At 39.2% G+C, this 26,404-nt stretch overlaps 1 protein-coding gene across 1 annotated transcript in view; it reads left to right on the forward strand.

Moving 5' to 3' along the window:
• LOC150080979 (protein grainyhead-like) overlaps nucleotides 1-26,404 on the forward strand; it is a 271,124-nt gene that overhangs the window by 86,212 nt on the left and 158,508 nt on the right. The window lies entirely within an intron of this gene.

Below are 26,404 nucleotides of genomic sequence, written 5' to 3' on the forward strand. Positions count from 1 at the left end.
TAAGCTTACTCTTAGCCATAATTATGAGAGTATCTTTGGGAGTATATGATGAGAGCCTTGTTGATCAATTCGGGGCTGGAGAGATTGTGCAAGGCTCAAGGGATAGAATTTTTTTCAGCCTGGTTTATGCTTAAGAAATTTATTATAGTTGCACACAGAGCGTATAAATAAAAGAAGAAATATATTAGCTTTCGGCTATATGGTAGCCTTCCTCAGAATTAAAAAGACATGAATGGCAGTTGGAATAGAGATGTGCACTGCCAGGTGCGTGAGACGCGAGATTTAATTGTTTGTTGACGTTTGTGGCTGTGACGTATGATGACGTGGCCAGCGTTTGTCCAATGATAGAACTACTGACTCTGTGATCGGGTTGACTTGGCAACCACTGTTCCTGTTCAAGGATTTATCCGAAGATTTTATATTTAACGATTCCAACCAGGTACGCTTTAGGTAATGGTGGGATCTGTCTACCACCACGACATCGCGGTGTGGGTCGATGTCGTGGTGGGTTGTCCAGACATGCTCGGCGATAGCTGAGTGTTCCACATCCGCTAAACGGATCGCTCTTTTGTGCTCCGATGGGAATCAGAGGTGAATATCCTCATCAACAGTTGGCTGAAACAAGGGAAGATCACACAGTCAACCCGTAATCACCTCCGTGCCTCCGGATGTCAGATCCCACGGTTTTACGGCCTACCGAAAGTGCACAAAGAAGACACACCACTAAGACCAATTGTATCCTGCTGTGGATCACCGACTTACGAGCTGTCTAAATTTGTCTCGAGACTTCTTTCTCCTCTAGTTGGCAAGACCACCTACACCGTCTCCAGCAGTGTTGAATTCATAAAAAGGATTCGCACTGTATCCATCTCGCAGGATCAAGTTATGGCATCGTTCGACGTCATATCGCTCTTTACCTCCATCCCTGTGGAACTTGCCATTTCTTGTGCAAGACAACTCTTGGACAATGATAGAACCCTCAACGAAAGAACTGGTCTCACACCCGATGACATTTCCGCCGCCCTCAGACTGTGCTTAACAGGGGGTGCGATCATATTTAATGACTCAGTCTACCAGCAGATACATGGCACGGCCATGGGTTCCCCTGTCAGCTCAGTCACAGCAAACATCGTGATGGAGGAGTTAGAGGGACGTACGTTTACACACGCACCAGATCACATCGCCTTTTGGTGTCGCTATGTTGACGATGTGTTCGTGGTCATCCCCAGAGACTCAGGTCAGCGACTTCTATCCTACCTCAACTCACTATCGCCCTTCATAAAATTCACGATTGAGCTGGAGTCGAACAACTCTATACCATACCTGGATACACTTGTCCGACGTGAAGGCACATGCCTGAGGACGACAGTTTATCGAAAGCCCATGTGTGCTGGCCAGTTTACCAACTTCTGGTCAGCACACGCGCGAGGCCACCTCCTCTCCATTGCCCGAACCTTGCTTACTCGCGCCTGGACACACTCCAGCTCCGCCGATGAAAGACGCAAAGAGATCACCAGGGTCAAAGTAGACCTTACGAGGTGTGGCTACCCCATTGACGTCCTCGACAGGTGTGATCTACAGACACGTGACAACGTGACGACCAACTGCAACACCAACAGTGACGAGCCATCCACGAGGGCATTTATCCCATACTACCCCAACCTGTCACAACAGATCGGTAGAATCCTAAGAACACACGGGATAAAGTGCATCCAACTCCCAGGCAAGAAACTGCGTTCTTTCATTTCCAACGTGAAAACACCTGTCCCCACCCTTCTGCAGAGCGGTTTGGTCTATCGCATTTCTTGCCGTGACTGCACTAGCTGCTACTTTGGAGAGACTGGTCGTCGACTCGAGAAACGTCTCTCGGAGCACAAAAGAGCGATCCGTTTAGCGGATGTGGAACACTCAGCTATCGCCGAGCATGTCTGGACAACCCACCACGACATCGACCCACACCGCGATGTCGTGGTGGTAGACAGATCCCACCATTACCTAAAGCGTACCTGGTTGGAATCGTTAAATATAAAATCTTTGGATAAATCCTTGAACAGGAACAGTGGTTGCCAAGTCAACCCGATCACAGAGTCAGTAGTTCTATCATTGGACAAACGCTGGCCACGTCATCATGCGTCACAGCCACAAACGTCAACAAACAATTAAATCTCGCGTCTCACGCACCTGGCAGTGCACATCTCTATTCCAACTGCCATTCATGTCTTTTTAATTCTGAGGAAGGTTACCATATAGCCGAAAGCTAATATATTTCTTCTTTTATTTATACACTCTGTGTGCAACTATAATAAATTTCTTAATGAATCCAGAGCGCGTAGGCCTGTTTCATCTGGTTTATGCTTGTCGACAGGAGAGACTGCTTCTACAGGGATGGGGTACACTTAAATAGAAAGGGTGCAAGAATATTTGCTGATGCTATCGAGGCAGTGTTAGGTGGGTCAGAAAACTGCTAGGTTGAGGGGATACACAGACTAAAAGTTTGACCCTGGCCGAAGGCAGAGGCAAAAGTGATTCTTCACTGCTTCTATTAGAATGAGCAGCAGTCTGGAATGCAAGGTAATGGAGATTTCCAAGACTGCTGGGAGTCATAGTGGAACAAATAAATACATGGACTGTGTTAGGGTAACTAAGAGTAGGAACAGGTATATGTATACTTGCATGCACACCAATGCTAGGAGTATAGTTAATAAATTAGATGAGCTTGAAGTACTAGTTAAGACATCAAAGGCAGATATTGTTGGGATATCAGAGATGTGGTGTCACACAGTTATAAGCAGTGCAGAATTGGAATTTGGGGAGTACAATGTGTACAGGAAGGATAGACAGGTCAGGAAGGGAGGAGGGGTTATGCTGTTATTTAAGAAACACATGAAATCTAAGGATGTGCATCCAATTGATGTTGGTGGACAATGCAGTGTTGAGTCTGTTTGGTGTGAAATAAGCACTGGGAAAGGAAAAATGAGATTAGGTGTGTGTTATAGGCCCAATGAATCTGATGGGTATAATGAGCAATTCTACAGAGAAATAGAGTGGGCCAGTAAATCAGAATGTCTTATAATGGGGGATTTTAACTTTCCAGACATTGACTGGAACTTGTAGATTGGTCACACACACACACTAGCAAGACTTTTGTGAATTTATTGGATGATTGTTTTTTATAGCAACATGTTCTAGAGGTAACCAGAGGGAGTAATATTCTTAATCTGATTATCAGCAGTGATTATTCATGCATTAAGAATTTGTAGATAAAGGAACTACTGGGCGACAGTGATCACGATGTACAGATGTGGGACTTAAAGATGTAACTACCATCAAGGCTAAAGGAAAGGGCTTTTGCTTTCTACAGTGACTACAGTGGTCTGAGACAGTTTTTAAATTCTGTTCAGTGGGATCAACTCATGATGTTACCAATGTCAAATTCTAAATAGGAAGCCTTCAGAGGCTTAATTTTGGAAGTTACTAGGCTTTTCATTCCAAATAAGAAATACTGTTCAATTTGGACCTAAATGGATGTCAGATGAATTAATGAGGCTCATGGCAGAGAAGAAGAATGTGTGGGATGCATATAAAGTATCAGATGACACAGAAGCCTATGGCAGGTATAAACTAGTCTGTGATCAAGTCACAAAGGAGGTTAGGCAGGCAAAGGCAAATTACAAGAAATCTTTGGCAAAGGATGCAAAGAAAAACAGCAAAGAGTTCTTTACTTATGTAAACTCTAGAAGGAAAGGGATGAATCAGATTGGACCACTTAACATAGATGGGTTGACTATTGATGATCATGCTCAGGTAGCTGAGCATGATCATATGAGGAGTCATTCAATGAGGGGAGAGCCAGAAGTTTATCAAATGCTAATAGGGACCTAAGTGATTTTGTAATAACTGAGAGCAAAGTGGAGGAGAAATTGTTGAAGCTAAACCTAAGGAAGGCAACTGGGGTGGATGGGATCTATCCAGTTATATTAAAGGAGGCAGCAAAGGAAGTAAGCAAACCCTTAGCCATAATTATGAGCTTCCTGGGACTCAGGGGAGGTCTCCATGGACTGGAGGTGTGCAAATGTATCACCAATTCACAAAGTGGGTTCAAAAAGGTGACACAAGTAACTACATACCTGTTATTGTAACTTTTTGTTCCGTGCAAAATAATGGAATCACTGGTTAAAGAAGCATTGCAGGATCATTTAGACAAGGCTGCAGTAATAGTTAAGACCAATGCTTTTTTTGTAAAAAAAATTGGTGCTGGTACTTGTTCTTTGCTATCAGGAAAAATTGAAAATTAAAAGGGTATGAAAAGTCCTGTAAATAATTTTTTTTCTCTCCTGATATTGTTACATTAGTAGTAATGTTTTTAGAATAAGAACAACAAATTAAGTATATTAACATAGTTTATTAAGCATAAATTTATTATTCAAGTATATAAAAAAATACGTAAAATGTGCATAAAATAAGCAAAAAATAATAACATAAGTAAAAATAATTTCATAATAAAAAATTTTTTGTAGAATATTTCAAATTTTTTTTAGTTCTCATCCGACACCCTATGCCAGGGGCCGGCAATCTTTTTTGAGTGAAGAGCCATTTTTGATCTAATTTAAAAAAAAAGAAAAAAAAAAAAAAAAAAGAGAATCCGAAGAGCCGCCCCTCAGCTCAAGCTGGGAGAAGGAGGAGAAGGCGAGAGTTTTTAAGAAATGGAATAGTGTGGGAAGGTGTTTATTAAAAACAAAATATATATATATTTTGAAATATTATTTATTAATACCGTTTTTTTAGAATTATAAAAATGGTTATACAGTTTTATATAGAAAATATCTTAACAATAGACAGTAAAAAATGCAAATTTAGTTAAATAATTTTAAGCTTATTTGAATAGTTGGCAAACATGTGAAAAAAATTTATGGAATATTACAAATTTCGAAGTGTATTGCATCCAAATGTCACACGCCACTGTTAATAAAGGTGCCAGTACGCCGTACCATTGCGTACCATCCCAAAAAAAGCACTGGTTAAGACACAGCATGGGTTTGCTAAAGGGAGGTCTTGTTTGACCAATTTGATTGGATACTATGATGTGGTCACAAAGGAACTGAATGCCAAAAATAATTTTGATATCATATACTTGGATTTCAGGAAAGCTTTTGATACTGTTGCACATGGAAGACTGCTGTACAAATTGGAGAAGTATGGCATTAAGGGTGAGTTGCCACAATGGATAAAGGGATGGTTGAGTGGGAGACGACAGAGAGTTGTAACCAATGGACACTGCTCTTTGTGGAAAAAATGTTGTTAGTGGAGTTCCCCAGGGTTTGGTGTTGGACCCATTGTTGTTTTGTATATTTATCAATGATATTGAGGAAGGTATATGAGGTTTAATGTCCAAGTTTGCAGATGATACAAAGGCTGCCAGAGTTGTTAATGAGAGTAAAGACAGTATGCTACTCTGGATCAAGATAAGTTGGGAAAATGGGCTGAGAAGTGGCAACTGAAGTTTAACGTGGACAAATGAAAGTACTGCATATGGGTAGCAATAACCGAAAAATGTACCAACTGTGTGGTAATACACTCAGGGAGGTGGAAAGTGAAAAGACCTGGGGATAATTGTGTAGTCAAATATGAAGTTTGCTGAGCAATGCAGACAGGCTGCCAGGGCAGGTCATGGAGTCTTGTCAATGATATATAGGAATTTTACTAGCAAGGACAGGGAGGTGATTATCCCATTATGCAAGGCAGTGGCCAGGCCACACCTAGAGTACTGTGTACAGGTCTGGAGGCCTCATTTTAGGAAGTATGTAGAATTGCTGGAAAGAGTACAAAGAAGGACAACAAGATTGGTGAGGGGAACAAAGGGGGTGCTCTTACCAAGAAAGGCTTAAGTTCTGCAAATTGCAGCACCTGGAGTGTAGGCACCTGCGAGGTGATCTGATTGAGGTGTATAAGGCTTTGAATGGGTTGAGCAAGCTGAATGCTGATTGGATTCTTCCTCTTGCTCAGGCTGAGAACCCAAGGGAGCACAGTTTCAAATTGAGGAAAGATAGTTGTAGAATCAAATCTCAGAGTATCAACACACCAGGAGTTGTTTTGAGGTCATCCAGACCTTATAGTTGGCTTTAATACATTTTTACCACCAGGATATAGAATTGACGTACAGTCAAATGAACAAGTACAAGTCGGTATGACTGGATCAAATGCTGGTTCAAGAGCATCAGCTGCAGCAGCTGCCTCGATTACAATCCATATTGCCAATCACAGTTCTAATACACATGCTACCCAAGGAAGCCAGTCAAATCATAGTAGTGAGTTTAGATTATTTAATATAATTTTGTTTAATTGTAATGATATGCATTAAAATGCTTATTTACATTAGGGTAGATTATTTCACTGTTTTTTTAATACAGTGAAACTTGCTGAGTTCCAGGGGGTCTGTGTCCAAAAAGGAAGCTGTGTTGTGGGAATTCATGTTAAGAGGAAGCTATGCAACTGAGTAAAATTTGGGTCTGTTCCAAAATAGGGAAAACATATACAGTATCATTTTTACCCTTTGTACATGTGATTACTTTTACTTTTATAGTTGTGAACAGTATTTTTATTTTTTTTAATAATGTACTCAAATTAGTAATACTTCATTTACCACATAGCATTGGCCTTGAAGCCATTGTTAGGTAATAGTGCTCGTGTTTAGCGTATAGACATAACACAAACCAACCATGTGATCATAGCAGATCAAGCGCTATACATTATGGCTTGGGTTTTGTTTTAATCTATCTTGGTCAGTAGCAGTATCACATTCCAACATTGTGATTGTGATCTTGCATATTTTTCAGATTTCTCTAAAATGTATTAGGTTAATTAAGTTTTAATTATTTTCTCTTGAAAAAATATTCAGGATGTGCAGCAGTTCATATATGAACTTCAATTTATTTTATTTATTTATTGCTTTTTTTTTGAGTATTGATTTTTTAAAATGTGAGCTGTAAGATAAATATTCTGTTCATACTCCAGCATGACCACATAGGTCATAAACTCCTCTAACCACATAGGTTAGAGGAGTTTATGACTAATCATTTTGACAAGAATAAAAATCATTGTCTATATTTAAGTCATATGGGACAGCATGGCTATCTCAAATGTATGTGTTACTGCATTTCTGCATAGACCACTCCTTAAGACTCAGTCCCTCAAGCACAATCATTGGTCAGAAGAGATGCCAGAATTCTTCCATCTCACATTTGAAGAATGTGTTCTTTATTTTTCTTTGAAGCTTCTCTATCAACATGTTGCCCTCCAATCCATCGATTATTGGAACTTGGTTTGTAGTTTTGAAAAATGAGGCTTCATTTGCGTGGTATGACTTCTGAATATAAAAAGTAGTGCTTGGTAAGAAAGCAAGAAGTTAATAAAATGAGTCTATGTTTTCTGCACACAGTTTTGATAAATTAATTTTAGTTTGATGGAACATGGAGGCATGCATATATATCACTTGGCATTTTATCGAATGTAAAATCACAAGACCTATTTCAGTTATTTAAAGTTTCAAAACCTGTTTTGTTTTGTTATGGAGGTAACAAATGAAATACTAAAGTCCATATGCAGCCTCCTTTTAGACAATTCTGTAACTACAAGTGTATGAACTTGTCTAAAATCAGAATCGTCTAAAATTTTCAATTTCCTGATTGAGGGTGGATTATTGGCACATTCCCAGTGTTTTGTTGATGAATGATTTTATGATACTCAATTTTATTGAATGGGTACGTGAAAAATGAAATTTGAAGATGGCTTCAGTATACGCACACCTGTATACTTTAGTGGTAATACTGTTGTCTGGTCTTTGCAGTAGAACATCCGGGAAAGGTAGTTTCATTTTTATTTTTTAATTACCTGCGATTGGAAGTCACATAAACAGGTTCCCTTGCCAATTTGTTGTCATGATGATGAAATACAAAGTGGGGACTGAATACATTGATTCACTGAAATTCATTTCAAACATAAAGGATTAATTTTTGATTTAGAAAATGCTTAAGTGATATTTGCATGCCTTTGTTCCAACTAATAAATTAATTTACCAAAATTATATGCATAAGAATTACGTAATGTAATTATTCCATTTACATTACATTTTATAAGCATGAAGTATCATTTTAAAGAAGTGAAAGAAATTATTTAATTTTTTATATTATATTAAAGATTGTATTTATATTACTGTTGCCACCACTGTCAACATTTTACTGTTGACATTCGTGGTGAGCAGACGTACCTTGGCGGTGCTCTTCACAGCGATTACAGAGAACTAAAGATTAGAGGGGATTGGTGGAGTAGAGTAGGATTACAAAGGTTTGAATATTGCTTTTAAATAATTTATTTAGTATATTGTAAAGTTTAGTTTGATATAAGCTTTTTTTTCCTGTAATAGTTTTATTTTTAAAATATAAATATAATTTTTTGAAAGTTACTTTCATTGATAATTAGTAAATTTTACAATGTTTGTTACAAGATCTACCTTGAACACTTTGTCAGAGGGTATAATGATGAGTCATGATTTTATGCTTTATTAATTGTTAATAAAGGATAAAATCCATTATTAATTGTTGCTCCCGGCAGGGTATGTTTGCCGGGAGCAACAATTAATGATGTTACCAACAGATGGCGAGATTTTGGGGACTAATTACAGGAACTCCCTGACTTACGTAAGGGTTGTGTTCCGGAATGCTATGTAAGCCGGATTTTACATAAGTTGGAATTTCCCCCATGATTGTGTAACACTCACAGCTGTGCTTGCTGAATTGATTGAATCAAAAAGAAACATTCGATGAACAAGTAAATAGAATTATTTACTGTATTTATTCAATTTTTTATCTCATGCACAGGAAAAATTACAAAAGCGTGCAATTTAAAAAAATTTCAAAATTATAAAATTACAAAAAAAGACAGGAGATAGGCATAACATCAGTAAGTTTTACCTCTCAAGCGTCATTGCCAGAATCGATGCCTTCAGCTGATAAGTACTGCACTACGGAGGTTGAGGGTGGTGGAGATTTAGAAAGGGTCGGCTGCTCAACCTTACGAAAGAACATATTAATGGATGACTGGATGGTGGCTTATTTCTTTTGATCGTAGATTTCTTTGTATCAAGCAAGCATATTATTCACCCCTCTGTTAACTTTTAAGAATCATTCGCTGTCAGGATCCATCTTCTTAAACATCACCATTGCCGATGCAATTTCATGAAATGCCATTGCCATCTCTCTGGTGATGAAGCATCTCGGCTCCTCATTTGGTTCATCTTGAGCATTTTATTCTTTCACTATCACTGCCTGCAAGTCAATAAGTTCTTCATTAGATAATTCCTTCTCCTCTTTCTCTATTAACTCCTCCACGTCTTTGGCATCAACCTACAACTGAAGTAGCTCTGCAACCTTTACAATCTTATCTGTAACCTCTTCATATGATTCGTCTTTTTCAAATCTTTCGAAGCCTTTTACTTGCTGTGGGCATATTATCTGCCCAGGCCTTATTAATGTTTAAGATGTGTGTGGTAAATATTGTAAGATTTCCAAAAGTCTCTTAATGTAAAATTTTTCTCATCGTCTACTGCAGACAATGCTTGAGCAAATGTTCTGCGTAAATAGTATGCTTTTAAATTTGAAATAACACCCTGATCCATAGGTTGGATGAGTGAAGTTGTGTTTGGCGGTAGAAATATGACTCACGGTCGAATTGAAATCACCTAGATACATAGGATGTCTAGGGGCATTATCTAATAGAAGCAAAATTTTGAAAGGAATGTCGTCTTTACAATATTTTTCAACCTCAGGAATGAAGCAGCATTTAAATTAATCCTCAAAGAGAGATATTGTTAACCGTATGGTTCGGAAATGCGTGTAGGGTGACTTTATTGATGCCCTTAAATGCACGAGGATTTCTAGAATGGTACACAAGCAGTGGTATTAATCTGTAATCTCCCGCTGCATTAGCCCCAAGCAAGAGCGTGGCTCTATCTTTTGAAGTCTATAAAACCGGAATTGTCTTTTCCTCTTTGGCAATCTATGTTCGATCCAGCATTTTTTCCAAATACACAGCAGTCTCGTCAATGTTAAAATTTTGCTGCTTTGAATAGCTGCCTTCACCAATAATTTTTTTCAACACATCACAAAATTTCTCTGCAGCTGCAGAATTGGCACTGACTACTTCATCGCATACTGTTCATCTATATCCAGTTGATATAGATAGCATATAGCGGTTCCCAAACTTTTTTTGTTGGGGAAATCCTATATGCTGTTTCAAAAATTACGGAACCCTAACTATATTATTAGCATTAGCATTAGTAGAGGCATATGATGCAAGAAAGCAAGCTTATTCAGCATTAGCCAAAAAAAAAAAAAAAAAAAACCACTCCCATTTCACCCCTCCGTTCGTTAGAAATACCTGTCCAGTTGAGCTTTAAATTTGTTTAGGCTATCAACTTCAACAACAAGTGATGGAAGTCGGTTCCACCAACCAACCACCCGCTGGCCAAAGGCAAATTTCCGCACATCTATCCGACATCCGTCCTTCCTCAATTTGAATTTATGCCCTCTGAGGTGATTATTCTGAGCAAGATGAAGAATCCCATTGGCATTGAGCATGCTCAAACCATTCAAAGCCTTATACACCTCTATCAGATCACCTCGCCGGTGCCTAGTCTCCAGACTCTGTAATTTGCAAAATTTAAGCCTTTCTTCGTAAGAGCAACCCTTTGTTCCATTCACTAATCTTGTTGCCCTTCTCTGTACCTGTTCCAGCAGCTCTATATCCTTCTTGAAATGAGGCCTCCAGACCTGTATACAGTACTCAAGATGTGGCCTAACCATTGCCTTATACAAGGGAATAATCACCTCCTTATCCCTGCTAGAAAAATTCCTGTGTATCATTGACAAGACACCATGAGCTACTCTTGCAGCTCGTCTGCACTGCTCAGAGAACTTCATATCTGCCTGCACAATTACCCCCAGGTCCTTTTCATTCTCCACCACTGTCAGTGTAGTACCGCAGAGTTGATACGTTGCTCTGGGGTTACTGTTTCCCATATGTAGTACTTTACATTTGTCAATGTTAAACTTCATTTGCCACCTCTCAGCCCATCTGTTCAACCTTTCCAGATCCTGTTGCAGCAGCATAGCGTCAGTAGTGTCCTTAACAACCCTGCCAACCTTTGTACCATCTGCAAACTTCGACATTAAACTTGATATCCCATCATCAATATCATTCATAAACACCGAAAACAACAACGGACCCAACACCGAACCCTGAGGAACTCCACTAATAACATTAGTCCACAGTGAGCATGTCCATTGATTACCACTCTCTGTCTTCTGCCACTCAACCATCCCCTTATCCATAGCAGCAATTTGCCTCCAATGCCACACTATTCCAATTTGTGCAGCAGTCTTCCATGTGCAACAGTATCAAAAGCCTTTCTAAGATCCAAATATATAATATCAAAGTTATTCCCTGCATCCAGTTCTTTTGTGACTACATCATAGTATCCAATCAAATTGGTCAGGCAAGACCTGCCCTTAACAAAACCGTGCTGCGTCTGAGCTATAACTGAATTCTTGTCTAGATGATCCTGCAGTGCTTCTTTAACCAGTGCCTCCATTAATTTACCTGGAACAGAAGTTAAACTAACAGGTCTATAATTACTTGTGTCAGCCTTTGATCCTCCTTTGTGAATTGGGGTTACATTTGCACATCTCCAGTCTATGGGTACCTCCCATGAGTCCAAAGAAGCTCTCATAATTATGGCTAGGGGTTTGCTTACTTCCTTTGCTGCCTCCTTTAATATAACTGGATAGATCCCATCCACCCCAGGTGCCTTTTTTATGTTTATCCTCAACAATCTCTCCTCCACTTTCCTTTCAGTTATTACAAAATCATTCGGCTCACTGCCAATGTTTACTTTACCTACATCATTCTCCTTCCTGAATAACTCCTCATGCGTGAATGTAGATGCAAAATACTCGTTTAGATTGTTAGCCACCTGAGCAGGATCCTCAACTGTTGAACCATCAATATCCAGTGGACCAATCTGATTCATCCCTTTCCTTCTCGAGTTTAAATATGTAAAGAACTCTTTTCTGTTTTTCTTTGCATCCTTTGCCAAGGATTTTTCGTAGTCTGCCTTTGCCTGCCTAATCTCCTTTGTGACTTGGTTACAGACCAACTTATATCTACCATAGGCTTCCATGTCACCCATTAATTTGTATGTATCCCATGCATTTTTCTTCTCTGCCACATTCACCCCGGGGGCTCTCATCTGGTGAGTATGGGCTTGGCAAACCCAGGGTCCTGAGCTGGATATCATCATTCTTCTCTTTCTTGGTGATTCCTTTCTACTTCTCTCTCTCTCTCTCTCTCTCTCTCTCTCTCTCTCTCTCTCTCACTCAGGGGGGGTAACTTGGGAATTTTTTTTTTTTTTTTTTTGGCTGGTGCAGCATAAGCCTCAGGCTTCCTTGTACCATATGGCCATTAATAATAATAATAATAATGTCTCATTCAGGCCTAAACCTTGAACAATATTTCTTAGTTGGTATGTAAAGTCTGGTAGCCTCCAAGATTAGTTCCTTGAATGCTTCCCATTTTGAGTTTGCTGTTGGTAACATCATCAGTTGGTCCCACTGTATAGAATTTAAATACTGTCTCAGACCATCATAGTCGCCTTTACGAAAACAAAAACCCTTCCCTTTACCTCTGATGGTAGTTACCTCCTTGAGTAAATCCCACTTCAACACACTGTGATCACTGCCACCTAGTGGTTCATTTATCTGCAGATTCTTAATGCATGAAGAATCACTACTGATAATCAGATCAAGAGTATTGCTCCCTCTTGTTGCCTCACGAACATGCTGATGTAGAAAACAATCATCCAATAAATTCACAAAAGCCTTGCTAGTGTGCGAATGACCAACCCACAAATTCCAATCAATATCTGGGAAATTAAAATCCCCCATTATAAGACTCTCTGATTTACTGGCCCACTCTATTTCCCTGTACAATATCTTATTATACTCATCAGAGTCATTAGGCCTATAGCACACTCTTACTCTCAATTTTGATTTCCCTATGCTTATGTCACACCAAACTGACTCGACACTGCCCTGTCCATCGATGTCGACTGGCTTCACTTTCTTGGACTTTATGTGTTTCTTAATTAATAGCATAACCCCTCCTCCCCTCCTGTCCTGTCTATCCTTTCTATATACATTGTATTCCCCAAATTCCAGTTCCGCATTACTTATATCTGTGTGACACCACGTCTCTGATATCCCAACAATATCTGCCTTTGATGTTTTGAGCAGTACCTCAAATTCATCAAATTTATTTACCAAACTCCTAGCATTGGTGTACACGCAGGTATACATGCACCTGTTTCTATTCTTAGCTACCCTAACACAACCCATGTGTTTACTTGTACCGGAATGACTCCCAGCAGTCTCTGAAATATCCTGCATCTTGTTTTTCAGGCTTCTGCTCATTTCAATAGAAGCAGTGCAAGAATCACTTCCACCTCTGCCAGTGGCTACTGTTAATCTATTAGTCCTTGTATCCCCTCCAACTAGCAGTTTTCCGACCCACCTAACGCTGCCTCGACAGCATCAGCAAAAATTCTTGCACCCTTTCTATTTAAGTGTATCCCATCCCTGTAGAAGCAACCTCTCCTGTTAACAAGTACAGTCCAGGCTGAAAAAAATTCTACCCCTTGAGCCTTGCACAATCCCTCCAGGGCCGAATTGATCGACAAGGCTCTCATCATATACTCCCTCCTATCGTGTCTGGGCAGAATTGCAGACACTTTCAAATTCAACCCTAATTCACGGCTTTTTTTCAACAGTGACCTGTACTTGCTAAGTAATTCCGCCGGTCTCCTACTCTTAATATCATTAGTGCCAACGTGTACAACTATATCACCTTTTATGCCCTTAAAAGATGATATCCGCTCTACAACATCATCAACCTTTGCCCCTGGCAGACATACCCTGGTCCTATTCCACCTATCCTTTTTACAAAGCATGTTCCCCGTTTCCCTGATAATAGAGTCACCAACAACTACTAGTTCCTGTGGGACCAGCGCATTCTGCCTAGGGGGCTGCCTCTGTGTTGCCTGATGACCAAGTGCAAGCTCTGGCGTTGATGTGGGCAGCTGAGAGCTTGATGGGCCCCTCAATTTATTTCCTTCGAGGGCATCCACCCTGTCCTTCAAGCTCTCATAAAGGCCCATAACAACGCTGAGTTGTCGCCTGATTTCCTTGCACTCCTTACATCGTGCACACACAAAGACATCTCCCTTGGCAGTATCATGTCCCGTACCCGACTGCTCCGCAAACATCAAGCCAACAGTGCATTTTAAAAGACTGTGATTCAGAGGGCAACTGCCCCCCTCAGTTCTCCCCTGAACCACAGCACTCCCATTAGCTTGAGCCTTTTGCTTTGCTGCTCTGGTCAGAGTCATGATTCCGATTTAATTCAATAAAATTTCAAAACAAAAATTAAATCCTTATGTTATATCCCAAAACAGTTATGTTATATATATATTTTTTTGGTATCTAGTGTTTTCTACGAGTTCCCTTTATACAACTTCCGTATCACGTGTACCACTATAGTTATGTATTAATTATTTGTTACGATTAAGTCGTTATATACAGGGTGTTTCAGTTAAACGTTTCAGAACTTCTAAGAGGGGTAGGGTACATCCTGACAACTCGAAATCATATAGCAATGTGGGGTCGGAAATGCTTTCCTGAAGCGGTGTTGTACACAGAAGCACCATAAAGACGTTAGTGAGAAATCGTTTTAATAATACATGAAAAGAAGCAAAAGGTACATGGATTAAAGTAAGTGTGCGAAGTTTCTTCCACGGGCTACAATGCACGCCTCACATCTCCGACGCATGGACATCCGAACATTCTGGAATACTCCAGGCGAATTTCGAATTTCTTCGGCAGCTACTGCGATTCTTGCAACCAGCTCCTCAGCATTGTCAACAGGGGTGTCATAAACTAGCGATTTCATATGACCCCAGAAATAAAAATCAAGACATGATAGGTCGGGTGACCGAGCAGGCCAACGCACGGGACCACCACGTCCGATCCACTGTTGACCAAATGTGACATCCAGGTAGTTACGAACATCTCCGCTATAATGGGCAGGGGCTCCATCGTGTTGGAACCACATTGTCTGTTGCGTCGATGCAGAAATCTGTTCATCTCTCAAAAGTTGTGGCAATACTTGCTGCAGAAAGATCAAGTAGATAGGTCCGGTTAGACGACACGGTAACAGGTAAGGTCCGATGAGGTGATCTCCCATAATACCGGCCCATACATTGACCGAAAATCGAATCTGTACTGCACGACGTCGTATTGCATGCGGGTTCTCGACCGCCCAGATATGGTCGTTATGCGTGTTGAAAATTCCTTCCCTTGTGAAGGATGCCTCATCGGAAAACAACACTTCAGCAGGAAAAAGGGGATTTGTAGCACATTTTCCAAGGTACCACTGTGCGAAAGCAATACGAGGTGCATAATCCTTCGGTTGCTGTGTCTGGACACGCTGCACGTGAAACGGATGCTCTTGTTCTCGGAGAATCCTCCAGACGCTGCAATGGGAAACCCCGACTGCGTTTGCTAGACTTCGTGTACTCGTTCTTGGATTCCTCTGTACATGCTGCAGCACATTCTGTTCGACGGCTGGAGTCCGTGCTGTTCTTACCCTGTCCCTGTCAGCTCTTTCAAATGAACCTCTCTCAGCTAACGTCTGGTGCAGTCTTGCAAAGAAATTATGACTGGGAATACGCCTCATCGGATATCGTTCCACGTACAAACGCTGTGCGGCTGGCCCACTACAATTTGCAGCCCCGTACGCCAAATGCATATCGGCTAACTCTGCGTTCGTGTAATCATCCATCCTACTAACTTGGCGTTCTTGTTCAAGAAATTCGAAATTCGCCTGGAGTATTCCAGAATGTTCGGATGTCCATGCGTCGGAGATGTGAGGCGTGCATTGTAGCCCGTGGAAGAAACTTCGAACACTTACTTTAATCCATGTACCTTTTGCTTCTTTTCATGTATTATTAAAACGATTTCTCACTTACGTCTTTATGGTGCTTCCTTGTACAACACCGCTTCAGGAAAGCATTTCCGACCCCACATTGCTATATGATTTCGAGTTGTCAGGATGTACCCTACCCCTCTTAGAAGTTCTGAAACGTTTAACTGAAACACCCTGTATATATAGAGTTAAAAATACAATTTAATCGACAATAAAGTTTATCAAGATTAATAGATTTACTGATGAATTGACAATATTATATTATGCACTATATATAGTTATTATATTAAACATATTTGGATAAAAATGTTTTACAAAATTATGGTAGTGGCATTTATTGAAAACATGTTTGATACAACTTTTAATACAAAAAAAAACTGAAATAAATGCAATATATTTTCACAAACTTTTATTTATATAAATGAGACTGAAAATTAATAGTTTTAAAAGTTAACATTCAATTTTATTTCATTCCTAAAAACTAGAAAACATTAAAATGAGAAAAAAAAAAAAAAAATTCCTGTAATAAGTAAACTACCTTTTATGATTTGTCTTTGTTTCATATTTATATTTTTCACATAGTGTGAGAATCTTTGATAAAACTTTAGCTAGGTTTAATGAGAAGTATGCTTTTGCTTTTTGGATTCTAATATCCTTTCAAAATTTGGTTCAATATTGGATAATCGAATTCACATATCTGGTATTTAGTTTTTGTATCAATGTATTTCGAAAAGGCAGATTCACACACATACGTAGTTGTAAACGGTGACAAAAACCGAATAGCCCTTTTTGATAAATAAGGATATTCGTCATATATATCAGACCAAAAAGTTGTTATCGGAACTGCTTCGAATTTAGCTTTTAATTTAGAATCTGAGCTAATTTCAATTAAACTTTCATATTCTTCTGGCAGAAATCCTTCTGGTTTTTCTTTTACTCTGAATGGGTTTTGTATCCAACAATTATTCGTATTTTCATTCTTAATATCTGGAAAATATTTAATAAGGGATTCAGGTAAGCTGTGAAGATGACTTCTAATGTCTTTACGGATTTTGTTATCTATGCCTAGTTCAGATTCTTGGAGAAATTCACTTAAAGTTGGAAAACAGTCAAAAGTATTTTGTTCCACAGCAGATATCCAATATTCTAATTTACGTGATAACAACCTATCTTTGACTTGAAAAATATTAATTTCTTTTTCTTGTAAAGTTGCACATGACCCATTCAATTTTGCAAATATATCAGCTAAATAAGCAGATCTTAATAACCATAATGTGTTTGATAATCTGTCAGATAACTTAAATTTAAATTTATCATCAGTGAAGTACATTAAGAGTTCTTTCCACAATTCAAAAAATCTGGCAAGAATTCTACCTCGTGACAACCACCTTACTTCCGTATGTAGAAGTAAACTGGTGTGAAGACTACCCATATCTTCACACAAAGCTTTAAAATCCATGATTTCAACGCCTGACTTTTTATAAAATTAATAATTTGAACTGCTTCTTCTAAAACTGATTTCAATGTGGCTAGAATTTGTTTTGTAACTAATGCATATCTGTGAAGAATGCAGTGATTAGAGATACAATTTCTTGCAACATTCTTAATTCGTGTAACAGCACCAGCTATTGTTCCTACCATTGATTTAGCCTCGTCACTGCACATGGCAATACATTTTTCCCAGCTTATTTCACGTGTTTTCATAAATTATCAACCTGGTTAAATATATTCTCCCCTGTGGTGTTTAGTTCCAGACTTTCACACAACAGCAAATCTTCTTCAATTTTTTTCTTAAAGTCGCACTGAACAAACACAAGTAAAATTGCCAACCCCGCAACGTCTGTGGACTCATCTAATTGCAAAACATAAGTGTCACAAACCTTCAATCGTGATGTAAGTTCATTTTCAATATGATTAGCAATATGCTTAATACGCCTTGATACAGTATTATTAGAAAGAGACACAACATCAACCTTTCTAGCAAACTCTTCGTCGAACATACACAAAACGATATCTTTTACACAACCCAACCTTTAATAAGTGTCTCACCTATTACATGTGCCTCACTGACAAGACTAATGCGATAACATACTTTATATGATGCTAATGTTGCATTCTCGTTGTCCGTTTTAAATTTTTTTAGCATGAAACTTTTGAAGTTATCATGACTTTCTAACTTTCTTTTAAAAAAAAGAAATGTCCTTGTCTTTATAGTTTGGATGATTTGTTTCAAAATGTCTCCTTAGTTTCACTGGTACTAATGAACTGTTTGCTAATAATTTATTGCAAAATAAACACATGGCATCTGGAGCTTCTTCGTCACCAGCACTAGTAAATCCTAATGACAAATAACTTTTATCGAATTTGCGTTTTTTCACTGATGTTTTCACAGAATTAGATGGTTAAATCTTTTCTTGTAGTTTAACGGAACTGGAAGTTGATGGTTGGGCGAGTTCTGAAATCTCTACGTCTGCAGATTCCACGGTTTCTACTGTTTTATTGATAATGGTATCTCCTATTTTTTTTGAATGATCCATATTTTAACCATTGATCCATTGTTAAATTGGAATCCCTATATCCAAATTTTTTTTTAAAGAAAAGATTATAAAAAGTTAGTGATAGAGTTTTACTTGGTTTGTGCTTTTATAAATCAAGTAAAACTCTATCACTAACTTTTTATAATCTTTTCTTTAAAAAAAAATTTGGAAAAATTTGAGTAGAAAATGAACATAAAATAGAATAAATTTGTTAAAAATACAATAATCAAATAATGAACTGATTTGGCAATCCACAGTGCAACAGTGAATGATTTGTTCTAGTTCTAATGAAATCATAACAAGTAATGAGGTGATGTTTTGTTTTAGGTCTTTTAGGATATTCTAACGATAAGATAATACATCCTGATTGGCTGGATCGTGTGAGGCCAAGGCCACACTGTAATATACATGCTGCTGGTACAGTGACGTCACAGTCAGTAGACGATGGAGCATACAATAATTTTTAATGTATTTACACACATTTCCTCAGCTGTCTTGTCAAATTTTTCTCCATTACATCTCAATTGATTAAAATTTATCTAACTTATTTTGCAGTACATATTTCAGATTCCATAACGAAATGTATTTCATGCATTTAATAATGAATAACGTAATTTTTTTGTATTTTTCTTGAGTAACTTTTTACATAACTTAAATTCTTTCATTTTTTTAAAATACCTACCCATTTTTATTAAACAAGAAAGATATAAAGGGCACCTTGTCTCACGGAACCCCTGAATTTTATCAACCAACCCTGATGTTCCCCAGAACACACTTTGGGAACTGTTGATATAGATGAACAGTGCACTGTTCATCTTGAGTCAGTTTGGTGTGACCTAAGCACTGCGAAAGAAAAAATAAGAGTAGGAGTGTGTTATAGGCCGAATGACTCGAATGAGTACATTGAACAATTGTACAGAGAAATAGTGGGCTAGTAAATCAGAATGTCTTATAATGGGGGATTTAAACTTCCTAGATATTGACTGGAACTTGTGGGTTGGTCACTCGCACACTAGTAAGACTTTTGTGGATTTATTGGATGACTGTTTTCTACAGTAACATGTTTGAGAGGCAACCAGAGAGGCTAATACTCTTGATCTGGTCATCAGCAGTGATCATCCGTGTATTAAGAATTTGCAGATAAAGGAACCACTAAGGTAGCAGCGATCACAGTGTACCGATGTGGGACTTACTTACAGATATAATTACCATCAGGGGTAAAGGAAAAGGTTTTTGCTTCTGTAAAGGTGACTACAGTGGACTCAGACAGTTTTTAAATTCTGTACAGTGGGATCAACTGATGATGTTACCAACGGCAAATACTAAGTGGGAAGCATTCAAGGAATCAATTGTGGATGCTACTAAAAGTTTCATATCTATTAAGAAATATTGTTCAAGGTTTAGGCCTAAATGGTTGTCAAATGAACTAATGAGACTCGTGGCAGAGAAGAAAAATGCATGGGATGCATATAAATTATTAGGTGACACAGAAGCCTATGGCAGATATAAGCTAGTCTGTAATCAAGTCACAAAGGAGGTTAGGAAGGCGAAGGCAGATTATGAGAAATCTTTGGAAAGGATGCTAAGAAAAGCAGCAAGGATTTCTTTACTTATATAAACTCTAAAAGGAAGGGGATGAATCGGATTGGTCCACTTGATATCGATGGTTTGACTGTTGATGATCCTGCACAGATAGCAAACAAACTGAATGAGTATTTTGCATCTACATTCAAACATGAAAAGTTATTAAGGTTTGAAAATGGCAGAAGGTTATCAAATTGTAGCAGGATACTTAATGATTTTGTAATAACTGAGAGCAAAGTGGAGGAGAAATTGTTGAAGTTAAACATAAAAAAGGCACCTAGGGTGTATGGGATCTATCAAGTTATATTAAAGGAGGCAGCAAAGGAAGTAAGCAAAACCTTAGCCATAATTATGAGAGCATCCTTGGACTCAGGGGAGGTCCCCACGGACTGGAGATGTGCAAATGTATCCCCAATTCACAAAGGGGGATAGAAGGGTGACACGAGTAATTACAGACCAGTTAGTTTAACTTCTGTTCTGGGTAAAATAATGGAGTCACTGGTTAAAGATGCATTGCAGGATCATCTAGATAAGACTTCAGCAATAATTCAGACACAGCATGGGTTTGTTAAGGGAGTCTACTCTGACAAATTTGATTGGATCTTATGATGTGGTTACAAAGGAACTGGATGCAAAAAATAATTTTGATATCGTATACTTGGATTTCAGGAAAGCTTTTGACATTGTTGCGCATGGAAGACTACCGTACAAATTGGAGCAGAATGGTATTAAGAGTAAGTTGCTACAGTGGATAAAAGGATGGTTGAGTGGGAGATGACAGAGGGTGGTAATCAATGGGTGCTGCTGTTCATGGACTAATGTTAGTAGCGGAGTCTCACAGGGTTCGGTGTTGGGTCCACTGTTGTTTTGTATATTTATCAATGATATTGATGAAGGTATATCAGGCTTAGTGTCGAAGTTTGCAGATGATACAAAGGTTGGCAGGGTTGTTAATGACAGTAATGGCAGTGTGCTACTGCAACAGGATCTAGAAAATTTGGGCAGATGGGCTGAGAAGTGGCAACTGAAGTTTAACATTGAAAAATGCAAAGTACTGCATATGGAGAATAACTCCAGAGAAACGTACCAACTGTGTGGTACTACACGCGCCTCCGTAGCCAGGTGGGAAGGAGCAGCAGTGCGTAGCACACGCTTCTTGATTAGACCCGGGTTCGAGCCCGTCACCACCAAATACGAAGGATGCGGAAAGGTCAGGGAATGACCACCGCATATCCCGGAGCAATATGGCCTTAGTTGCTAATGCTCCTAAAAACCAAATAACAAATAACAAACAAACAGTGGTACTACACTTAAGGAGGTAGAAAATGAAAAAGACCTGGGAGTAATTGTGCAGTCAGATATGAAGTTTTCTGAGTAATGCAGACAGGTTGCCAGGGCAGATTATGGGGTTTTGTCAATGATATACAGGAATTTTGCTAGCAGGGAAAAAGGAGGTGATTGTCCCTCTGTATAAGGCAATGGTCAGGCCACGCCTTGAGTACTGCATACAGGTCTGGAGGCCTCATTTTAGGAAGGATGTAGATTTGCTTGAGCATGTGAGAGAAGGGCAACAAGATTGGTGAGTGGAATGAAGGCATCCTCTTACCAAGAGAGGCTCAAGTTCTGCAAATTGCAGTGGCTGGAAACTAGGCACCTGTGAGGAGATCTGATTGAAGTGTATAAGGCCTTGAATGGGGCGCTTCCATAGCCTAGTGGGCAAGAGCAGCAGTGCGTAGCACATGCTTCTTGATTAGACCGGGGTTCGAGCCCGTAACCACCAAATATGGAGGATGCGGAAAGGTCAGGGAATGACCACCGCATATCCACCAAGTAATATGGCCTTAGTTGATAATGCTCCTAAAAACCAAATAACAAATAAACAAACAAACAAACAGTCTTGAATGGGTTGAGCACGCTGAATTCTGATGGGATTCTTCCACTTGTTCAGATTGCGAACCTAATGGGGCATAAATTCAAATTGAGGAAAGACAGATGGAGAATAGATGTGTGGAAATTTGCCTTTAGCCAGCAGTTGGTTGGTTTGCTGGAACAAACGTACATCTGTTGTTAAGAAAAATATATACATACAGTGATAACCCAGTTTAATATAATATAATAAAATATATAATAAGTAGCAGTAGCTTTCAAGACTAACGAGTCTCTTTTTCAACTGATTTAAATACAATGGATGAGTGCAATGAGCTGAGAGTGAGGCGCGTTATTCATTTTCTATTGTTGTTGCACAGACGTGCGCTGTTTTACTCCAGTGTTTATCCAGCATTAAAATGGTTGTCTCTAGGATGGGGTGTAGACGTATGCCTTTGGATTGTTTAATATGTTAAGTGCCTCTAGCCATAGGCAGTGGTGAAAGTGTCGTGAGTGGTCTACTATTTCAAAGTCATGTTTGGGATCGAGATCGTGGTTGGTGGCCCAAAAATGTTCTGCGACTGCGGACTAGTCAGTTTCGGCAAGCCGGATTGCTCTGTCATGTTCCGTAAAGCAATCTTGGAGACATCTTGGTGTTTCTCCTATGTAGCAGCTGTCACAGTCTCTACAGGTGATGCGATATACTACATTGTAGTATATTGCATCTCGATCTCGATCCCAAACGTGACTTTGAAATAGTAGACCACTCACGACACTTTCGCCACCGCCTATGGCGAGTCACTTAACATATTAAACAATCCAAAGGCAATAAACCGCCACAAAGGCATACGTCTACACCCCATCCTAGAGACAACCATTTTAATGCTGGATAAACACTGGAGTAAAACAGCGCATGTCCGTGCAACAACAATAGAAAATGAATAACATGCCTCACTCTCAGCTCATTACACTTATCCGTTGTATTTAAATCAGTTGAAAAAAAACAGAGACTCATTAGTCTTGAAAGCTACTGCTACTTATTATATATTTTATTATATTATATTAAACTGGGTTATCATTGTATGTATATATTTTTCTTAACCATGGACCCCAGTACACCAGGCCTACATCTGTTTTTGTGGAAGTTGATAGGTTAAGTAAATTTAAGGAGGAGCTGGACAAACATTTAGAGGAAATTGTTTTGTAAATTTTTTTTTTTTTTTTTTTTTCTCTGGCTGATGCTGCATAAGCTCATACACTTGCTGTCTTGCACCTTGCCACTAATACTACTACTAATAGATGTGTGGAAATTTGCCTTTAGCCAGCAGGTAGTTGATTGGTAGAACAGGTTTCCATCTTTTGTTGTGGAAGCTAATAGCCTAAACAAATTTAAGGCTGAGATGGACAGGCATTTGAAATGAATGGAGGGGTGAAATGGGAGCGTTTTTTTTTTTTTTTGTTTTTGGCTAATGCTGCATAAGCTTGCTTTCTTGCATCTTATGCCTCTACTAATGCTAATGATTGAGGAGAGATCCCTGTGGACTGTAGATGTGTGAATATTATTCCCAGTTTACAAAGGAGGATCAAAAGGTGACATATACTGAGTGTTCACTGAAATATGACCACCTACCTAATACTTCGTAGGTTCTCCTTTTGCTCTCAGTACAGCAGCTATCCGACGTGTTATTGATTCAACAAGATGTCGGAAGCGTTCAGGAGATATGGCCAACCAAGCTGTGTGTAATGCGCTCAGCAATGCAGGTATGTAGGTGATTGGTGTACCAGATGCCTGATATGCCTTTCCATAGTGTCCCATAAGTGCTCTATGGGTTTGATATCGAAGGGAGTTCATAGGCTAATTATATGCTGGGAGTCAGAACTGTGTTCCTCAAACCATTCCTGCTCAACAAGTGCCCGATAGCTCGCCGTATTGTCATCTTGGAGGACACCATCGCCATTTGGGAAAAAGTGTAACATAGAGGGGTGTACACAGTCAGTAACCAGTTGACGATAGCAGTGATCAGTGATACGTAGTTCCTGCTAGTGAAATGTGCTCCACACCATACAACCGCCTCCACCGGCCTGCACTTTTGATACCATGCATGATGGATCAAGAGCCTCATGTTGTTGATGACAAATCCGTACACGACCATCCACGGTGTGGAGTAAATAATGTGCCTCATCCGACCAGCACACCTTCTTCCAGTCTTCTAACATCAAACTTGCATGCTCTTTGCACCAGGCAAGTCTTTTACACAGATGAACCTTGGTTAGGAGAGGATGCTGTAGGAGTCGTCTGCTGGTATAACTCATACGTGTGAGTGTTCGATGCATAGTCATGCCAGATATTGTTCCGGGTTGGCCCATGTTGTATTGGGTAGTCAGCTCTTGAACAGTGCTGTGCCTGTTAACCTGTATGAGTCATCAGACCTAGCACTTACTTCTAACATCAACCTTTTGCTGACCATTGAAGTTTTGCTGTTGGGTTGTTGTTTGACCATTTTGACACCAGTCCTGGTACACTTTAACTACTGCAGCTCTCGATCACCCCACCAGTTCAGCTGTCTGAGAAATCGAGGCACCAGCTCATCGAGCACCCACACTCCGTCTTTTATCAAAATCCGATAAATCCCTGCTTTTACCCATCACGTTTGGAATTTTACTACCTACAGAACCATTGACACCTTATCTATGCTACATAGGTCGACTAACTCCGAACTCTCATACTTCACGTGGTCAACAGGTCGCATTCAGTTTTCATAGGGGTGGTCATAATTCAGTGATCACTCAGTGTAAATAATGATGGACCTAGTAGCTTAACTTCTGTTGCTGGGAAAATAGTGGAGTCATTGGTTAAAGAAATAATGTAGTACAGTCGAGAGAAAAATGAAGCTATATGGCAGTCACAACATGGATTTGTTGGGGGAGTGATCTTCTCTTTCTGATCTGATTTGATACAATCATGCAGGAACTGGATGCAAAAAATGATTTTGCCAATTTTATACTTGGGTTTCAGGACAGTTTTTGATTATTTTGTACATAAAATCTTGCTATACAAATTGGATCCGTGTGGCATTAAGAGCAAGTTACTGCTGTGGATGAAGGGATGGTTGAGTGTGAGCAGACAGAGAATGGTTATCAATAGGCACTGCTCTTCATGGTCTAATGTTATTAGTGGAGTTCCCTAGGGTTCAGTGCCGGACCCATTGTTGTTTTCTATATTTATATGATATTAATGAAAATATGCCAAGTTTTAATAATGTTTTAGTTTGAAGATCATACAAAGGTTAGAAGAGTGGTTAATGGCAGTAATCAAGGTATGCTACTGCAGCAAGGTCTTCAGAAATGTCATTTCAAAATTTAGCATTTTCAGAGGCAAGGTACTGCATATGGGTAGCAGTAATCCCAGATAAATATACCAACTGTGTGGTACTATTCTCATAGTGGTGGACAATAAAAGTTATCAGGGGGTAATTGTGTAGTCAGATATGAAGTTCTCTGAACAGTGCAGACATGCTGCCAGAGGAGGTTTTATACAGGAAATTTTCCAGCAGGGACAAGAAAGTAATTATCCCGTTGTATAATACAGTGGTTAGGCTGCATCTTGAATACTGTATACAGGTCCAGAATCCTTATTTTAGGAATGATGGAAGTGTGCCTTCAGCCAGTTGATTATTGGAATTATTGGAACAAACTCCCATTTGTTATTGTGCAGAAGTGAAGCAGCTGGGACTAATGCATAGTCACAGTTCTTCCATATTCCTCAGTTGTGTGGTCTTCTGTATTCTGAGCCTACCAATCCATATTTTATTCTTCAGATGCTTTTTCCCAAAATGGCTGGACAGGATTGCTTGTCTACTACTTACAGTCTCAAAATTCACCCTGCTTACCAGTCTAATTATGCTACATGGTGCCATCATTTAATTTCTAGGAACCTCATCATCTTTGCTCAGCTACTTCTGGTGGCATCAACTTGCCAGTTATCTGGGATATAATTTCTAGACCTTCCCCATATAGGTACCAACTTACTTTCTGTCAGATTGAAACTGTGAAGCATTATTCCTCTGGATCACATTTTTTCATTTAATTCTATTGAGGTATTGATAGGTTATCCAGTGTTCCTTAGAAGCTGAGCAATAAGAAAATTGTGATCTGTCACTTATATCCTCATCAAGTGCTATAAGAGATATTTAAGAGAAGCCAAGCAACACGACCCTTATCCGAGCTGCTCCTACTAAGCAACCCATGGAACTCTTGGGCCCAGGAGCACCTTGTCCCACACTGAGCTGTACATGTAGTTTATAGTTTGTATTGATTTAATGCTTACA

The sequence above is a fragment of the Mastigoproctus giganteus genome, chromosome 9 (assembly GCF_048544385.1).
Source record: "Mastigoproctus giganteus isolate SK-2022 chromosome 9, ASM4854438v1, whole genome shotgun sequence".
Taxonomy (NCBI): domain Eukaryota; kingdom Metazoa; phylum Arthropoda; class Arachnida; order Uropygi; family Thelyphonidae; genus Mastigoproctus; species Mastigoproctus giganteus.